Source organism: Cyprinus carpio, chromosome A13 (assembly GCF_018340385.1).
Source record: "Cyprinus carpio isolate SPL01 chromosome A13, ASM1834038v1, whole genome shotgun sequence".
Classification (NCBI taxonomy): Eukaryota; Metazoa; Chordata; class Actinopteri; order Cypriniformes; family Cyprinidae; genus Cyprinus; species Cyprinus carpio.
In genome coordinates, this window is record NC_056584.1 from 22,951,806 (window position 1) to 22,959,860 (window position 8,055).

The 8,055-nt window shown below is 34.1% G+C and overlaps 1 pseudogene; it reads right to left on the reverse strand.

The window, feature by feature from the left end:
* Positions 1–7,735, reverse strand: part of LOC109044957 — a 115,434-nt pseudogene extending 107,699 nt beyond the window's left edge.
* Positions 7,736–8,055: the final 320 nt, after the last annotated feature.

The following is an 8,055-nucleotide window of genomic DNA, read 5'->3' on the forward strand; positions in this document are numbered from 1 at the left end:
CAAAATTACGACAAAATGCAATTAGCCACAGACTCTTCATGCATGCAGTTAGGTGTGAGTGTTCATGATAGGGATCAAACACTATAGCTGTATAAAGGAATAGTGGGCTTAATATATAATAAAAACAACAGCCTGAAGGAGCACCACAGCAAAAAATAGATCTAGACTGATGCTGGATTTCAAATGAATCAAAATAAACACACACACTTTAAGCACCATAAAACATTTACTCTCCAGCACTATGTTAGATTTTAAAGGTCTAAACTTTTCTCGTCCACATGCCTTTTCATAAATATTGATGATGACATACACACGAAAATATGGACTACAAAAACACTGCTGATGCAATGCAAACAGATAATGCAGATGAGCAAGACTTACTAAGTGTATCAGCTCACCACTATATATAGACAGAGCTTATGCTGAGCTCCAGAACAAACATATTCATCAAATGGAGTGCCCCCATGTTTTTAAGATACTAAGCTTAAACACACTGACCCTGCTAACCTAAATCCCACTCCCCACATATTGAAAGTAAATCCATCCTAGTGGAGTTCACGTAGATGTTTAAGGTTCGGCCTTTCTGGTGTATATTTAACAGTGCTTCTTTTTTTTTGGGTTCTTCACATTGAAAGTAATGGTATAAACAGAACAGTTGTCCAATTGTAGATATTTTTGGGCTTTATGGTGCTGTAGGTGATTTGGATTAAAGATTACGACGTCAGCCAATTTTTATTTATTTATTTTTATTTTATTTTTTTTCGGTTTATTGACTTCCATGGTTTAATGTGTTCACCAACACAAGACTCGTAATGTGCACTAAAAAAGTAAGTAGGGTCATTTTTTGATATCATGACCGATTGAACGACTCATTTTTAATAACATTGACAAACGCTGTACCACCTAGCTGTATACGGCCATATAGATATTTTTAATATCTCAATTTTTTTTTCATCCATTTTTTTTCAAGGCAATCATTATTTCAAACTTTAAGTGGTTTAATCCAAGTCTTCTGAAAAGACGCCTTCGCTCTGTATGATGAACAGATTTTAATGTAGGCTTTTTACGTACATACGTTTAAATATGGATCAATTACTATTACAAAAATAGCAAGCTTAAACATTTTGCTCATTCTGTGTATTTGGTCTTTAAAATGAGAGTAAAATTGTTGTGCAAAAGCCTGACAGCAAAAAAAAGCATGATTTAAAACTGAAAATTCTGAATTTACAAAATGGACAGACAAGTACACAGTCAGTAATAACAATTATAAAACAAATGACCCACAATTCAGTTGAGATACTCTAAATATGACAATACAAGAATTTCATAGGCAGTGTTTTTAAAGAGCCATATATGCTGTTTGTTTAGATAAAATAGAACATCAGATGCCTTTGACATGTAATGTCTGGGGTCATCTGTTGTATTGATGCCGTTAGACAGACTAGGATATTTATCTGTATAAATCATACAAATATCCCGTCCCAAAACATTTCTAGCATAAACTTACAATGTAAAGAAATTAAAGTTCCATCGTTGATTGATGAAAGACTTTCTGGTGCAGTTCACTTACAGACAATAACATTTCAGTAAGATTTCGATCGGTCAGGTATGGATCTATTCTGAATGGTTGATAAACTTTTTGACAAAGTTTAAACCCATCATAAAGAGGAAGATGTGACAAAGAAGACCTAAGACAGTTGAGCAACTAGAAGCCTGTATTAGACAAGAATGGGACAACATTCCTATTCCTAAACTTGAGCAACTTGTCTCCTCAGTCCCCAGATGTTTGCAGACTGTTATAAAAAGAAGAGGAGGGATGTCACACAGTGGTAAACATGGCCTTATCCCAACTTTTTTGTGATGTGTTGATGCCATGAAATTTAAAATCAGCTTAGTTTTCCCTTAAAATGATAAATTTTCTCAGTCTGAACATCTGATATGTCATCTATGTTGTATACATAAAAAAATGAAACTCCCACATCATTGCATTCTGTTTTATTCACAATTTATACAGTGTCCCAACTTTTTTGGAATCGGGTTTGTACATCTTTAAAAGTATACTCAAAAAAGTGCAAGTACCCGAAAAAACTACTTAATTACAGTAACGTGAGTAGTTGTAATTAGTTACCTCCACCACTGGTAAAGAGGCTTCTATTTATGGACCACTCATTCATGGGACGAAACCAAAAAGTGTTTAAAATTTAAAATACAAATTTACATTGCATGTAATTATTATGATTATTTATTTAAATATATTAAAAATAAATAATTCAACTACTCATATATACATATGCACATATAAGTATGGATACAACATTAGAAAGTGGTTCCTGGTGGTAATTAACAGCATAGACAAGTTCCTAGAGACATCCAACTAACATGAACTGATAAAATCAAAGCACTCTTAAAAAATCTAACAGAAAATGTTCTTGTTGACAACTCAAAAAGCTCAACATCACCCATTTCCTTCAAGTCCAGTAAAAAAAAAAAAAATGAATAATAATAAAAATAAATAATAATTATATATATTATATATGTATAATATTATATTATATTATATATATATATATATATATATATATATATATATCTAGATATATATATATATATATATATATATATATATATTTCCCTTCCTGTATCCAGCTCTACATTACAGGCAACGTGGACTACTTTAGGAGATCTGGGAAAACAGATCAAACACAACCTGAAAATTCGCTCTTCAAAGAGCACCTATTATCAAATTTTTGCACTTTTACAAGGTGGTTTGGACAAAAGGTGTTTGGAATTGTATAAAAATCCACTATGGATTTTTATTTTTAATTTTTTAATCTTCATAAAACCAAACCAGGTCAGCAAATGAGTGGTTTGGTATGTCTTCAATATGATGTCCCGGCGGGGAGTTGCAGCTACTTTGCATGGTAAGGACCACACCCCCTAAACAGCCCTTTTTAGAACCCACCCCAAAAAGGGACCTTTTTATTAACAAGCTATAAGAAATTATCTGGGGAATGGTATTTTGAAGCTGAAACTTCCACAAGGCCCATTCCGGCGAGCCATTAGATTAATATTAGATCTTGTAAAAATGGGGCATAACAGGTGCCCTTTAATTACACTCCACTCATTTTATTATTTTTGATATTAATCAACGGATTTCGAGCGGGTTTGTGGAAACAGAATAAAATATTTTAGACTCGGACAACCTACTAATAGCCACAAAACATTCGATCATTTTATCACAATCCAGTGCTAATACCCCACTAGTTGTTTTGGCCTGCGGATTTCCCTCCAAAATTATTGTCACTTCCTTTTGAATGAAAGTCAAACTGAAACTGCCTTTTTTTCCGTTGTTTTAAAGGCAATAGATATGGATGGAAAGGGATATTCAATGACATGTGACAACCTAAAAATATCTCTATCAATTCAAACAGATATGCAAAAGAAAATATGAAAAAAAGAAAAAACATAGAAAAAGAAAAATATAGAAAAAAAAACATTTAACTAGAGAAGAAACAAAGAAAAAAGCATCCAAGGAGGATATCACAAAAGTAACTCCAACCAAATATTAAAATAATTTAAAATTCCCTTTTAAAATTGTTAATCTAAATTGTGAAAACTATCTAATGTCATTTTCATTTTTAACTTACTGTAGTTTATCATGTAGGCTTTATGGTGTCCCAAAGTGTTTTCCCCAGGCAGAAGGGCACTTATGTGTGTGCTTTTGCACGGATTATCAGTCCAAGACCCCTGAATCTGAAACTTAAATTGCCCAGTAATACACACATGCTGATACATTTGTCAAGGAGCTGATCCCGGAACAGAAATTCTTGCCACAACAGAGCTCTGAAAGGAAGCCCTGGGTTCAGATTGGCTTCTTAATCTTTTCAGATGCCTTGACATATATTTACAATAGGTTCGACTTTTGATGACCAGATTAATAAAACGTCTATGATGGCTGGGCTCAAAGTACACCCAGAATCTCAGGCCAAATGTATTCCCACCGAGAAATTGTGCTCTGATATCAGTCCAAACAAACGGATGCTGTTAATGAAGATGATCGTCCTCTTATACAGGGACTCTTTTTAATTTCTCTCTCAGATACAAAAAGAAAGCAGACTTTTTGGAGATGTTAGTGCATTTGACAATTGATCCAAAATGTCAAGTGGGTAAATATCTCATATACGGACTCTATCCTCCTTTTACTATCCCACAGAGTGAAGCAATTTCGCCCCCCTCACCCATATATAGTCAGTCCTTTCCTAGTTATCTCCATGTTCCTGTCCAAAATAAGCGACCAGCTGGACCAAAACAACTGCAGTTTGTGTTTTCTTCTATTCTATTATTGCTCAGCGACACACGGCACAGTTTTGGCCATGGTTTTTGTCTTCTAAGACATATTTCAAGGAATCACAAAACTGGCAGTCTTTTTTTGCCAAACAGACATCTATTTGGCTCTTCATGCGCTCACAACCACAACACAAAAATGGTTAATATCAAATGCAATCGCCTCTTTGTTTGTCTTGTTTATGTACCTCTGCTTTATAAAATTTTGACTCTAGAGGTACCTGGGGCCTACAATCGTTAAAATGCCTACCACTGTTGCTTCTGACCATCATAAAAATGCACAATGTCCACGTCAACTATGGTTTACATGAACAGTATTGCTCAAAAATTTAGGGTGGTAAAGATTTATTGCCTCCACAAAGGCTGCAATTATATTGATTAAAAAAAAATACAGTAACCTTGTAATAGTGTGACATATTATTACCAAAAAAAAAAATAGTTTATCTATTATTAAGATATTTCTAAAAATGTACTTTAGTTCCTGTGATCGGTATGTTAATTTTGGTGCTCATGAACAGTTTCTTATTATTCTGAAAACAGCTTTTTTTTATACTTATTATTATTATTATTATTATTTCAATTTTTATTTTTTTATTATTTTTTATCTGTGATTACCTTTTTTTTCAGATTTTTTTTGAGGAATCTAACTTTCAAGAGAACAGCAGTTATAGGAAATATATTTATAGATATATATATATATATATCTTATCATATAAATATATATAATATATATATATATATATAATATGTATATATTTTGTAACAATCTAAAGTCTTACTGTCAAGTTTGATCAGTTAAATGTGTCGTTGCTAAATAAATGTTTATTGCATTTAAAAATGTTACTTGACCCTCCAAACTTTTTGAACATAGTGTATACTGTGAAAAGTATACTAATAAACATATATATATATATATATATTATATATATATATATATATATATATATATATATAATATATACATATTTTTTAAATGCTAAATATTAAGATATTCAATAATAAGCATAACGTTTATGCTAAATTAATGTGTGGATTAATTAAAATAAAACAAACAATATAACAAAAAATTACAAACCTTTAATTCATTAAAAAAAAAAAAATGGAATCAGTGAAACCATTGGCAGGGCAATGTTGATTTTGTGCATAATGAAATACTGCCACGACATCAGAGCTGATGCAACACCTCTTTTTTTAGTCAAACTGGAGGAGGCCTGCAATAAAATATTCACTGAAACAGAATTACCATCACCTGAATAACATGCAGGTAAATGTGGTCTGTCTCTTTTACTTTGTGTATCACTGCCTCAACAGATACACTTGTTCCTGTTTTCTCCTAGTAAGTGTGCCCAGAGGGCCCCTTTGGCTGTTTTGCTTCATCACAGTCTGCTAGAGCGCGAAACTAATACAGAACTAATTATTTAAATACCAACAAACGACAGAACAAAATATCATTTAACTGCTCCATGTTACGGCAACTACATTTCCCAGCAGGCCCTCTGCCTCAATTGCACTTTCCTGAGTCAACACACCGAGGCTGCTGAACAAGCACTTTGACCCACGGAATGGGCAGAGGTTAAGGGAGGGGGAGAAAGAAAAGGTAAATGAATAGAAAACAGGATGAAAGGAGGAAAACAGACAGTAACTTGCACGGAGTAACAGCCAACACCCTGTCACATCAACAAACAGACAGTGTTTGTCAAACGCTCGGTTGAGCACTACAGCGGCGAGTGGCTCCTTTAGAAACACATAACGTGGTGTAGCATCGCCTGCACGCAGATACTGTATGTGATAAACGGCCCCAGCGTGCCTCCAACACAAAAACACCATCTGTGGCTCCACACACCCACACACAAACACACACACTCACATTTTCAGTCAAGAAAGCAACAGGTAACTGTCTATCGAGCTTTTCGCGCATGATGTTAGGGTGTTTGACACTGATGAACATCTGGAAATTCACTTTTACTCACATTCGGTCAATTTACCACCTTTTTATCAACTGCGCAGTCGCATATAGCCCTGCTGTAGACTGTTTTAATAACACCATGTATCTGTTCCCTATTGAGGTCATTTTAATAGGTTTTGTATTTCTTGACAAAATACAGTCTTTTGCAACATTTAAATTGCAAACTAATTCATGGTAATGTGCGTTTACCCATTTTCCTTTTTGGAAGCTCTTTTACATTGTGGAAATGAACTTATAATGTTACCTGTCTTGCTACATTATGACGTCACAAGCTCCGGATAAAAGCTCACTAGTGGTGCAGGGTTTGGTAGTGTAGGACATTCTGTGTTTCTTCCGATTTATGAGTTCTGATGAAAAACATTCCCTATTAGAAAAGTAAGAGCAATTTCTCCTTCTATATTTTGAAGGCTGTTGGGTATCATTTATATCTGGAATGATAGCAAAGGACCCATTACGCCTAAAGTTTGTCCAATGGAAAAAAACAAAAAAATAAAAAATCGAAAATTGTATCATGGTTCCGACGAAAACATATAAAGAGCACAACTTTTTCCAACCTGAGCAATCTGATAATAAGAAAGAAAATCGTTTCTTAAGTAGCAAATCAGCATGTTAGAATGATTTCTGATGTTTTGTTTTTAACCCTGAAGAATGGATTAATGTTTCGGAAAATTCTCTTGCATCAAAGGACTAAACTACATTTTAAAATATATTCAAATAGAAAACAGTTTGTTTTAAAATGATCATAATTGTTATATTTACAATATTACTGTTTTCTTGTTACTTTTGGTAAAACACAAATGCAGGCATATGTGAGCATTAAGAGACTTTTGTCAAAAAAAAAAGAGAATCATTTAAAAAATCTTACCAACCCCAAAATTAGGAACGTAGTGTACCCCCAATTTTTCATTTATTTTGATCTCGACATTTGACTCATTTTCTATCTCAGTATCTATGAACCCCAACCAGCTTTGTGAACCCCAGCTGGGAAATCCCTGAATTACACGCATGGAAAATTAAATATGAAGTTATAATAAGCCACCTGCCAAAGTTCGATCAATAGCAGACTAGACTGCTCACAGGAAGCAGAATGCTTTCATGATTCTTCATGAGGAGAGGAGGCCAGAAGATACTTACCATTTAGACTTTCTCATCAATGGTGACGATAGTGGCAGGTGGACCCATCCGTGACAACTTACACTACTGTGTCAGAAACATAAAGAGAGAAAATACAGTCATACTCAAATTACTGCCACCACCTTTATCACCACACATCACTCATACAGTATCTGACTCACGGAGATTACATCTACTTAATGAATACAGGAGTGTTAAATGATTTGTACTGGGTTAATAAGTGGAGTCACAGAAAGAGAAGTGAGAAGCAACTCATGATGTGGTAGAGGACCGAAGCATTCTGACCCTCATAGTGCCAGTCTGAGGGACGTTTAGTGTCAGCAGCAGTGAGAAGAGAAAAGAAGAGAAAGAAGGAAAGATACATATGAGAAGAAAAGACAGCCAGAGAGAGGAACAGTACATGGCTGTGCGCCATTCAGAAATTAAACTGAGAATGCCTTTATCAAATTCCAAGTCCAATACTTGAATTTGAGCAAACATCAATGCAGAAATAAGGAAGCAGAATTAAAATGAAATCAAATTATGCATTTCCACATTTTTAAAGTGCCCTATTATTGCCATTTCTAAGTTTCCTAATATTGTTTTGAAAGTCGCCTACAAGAGGTTTACAT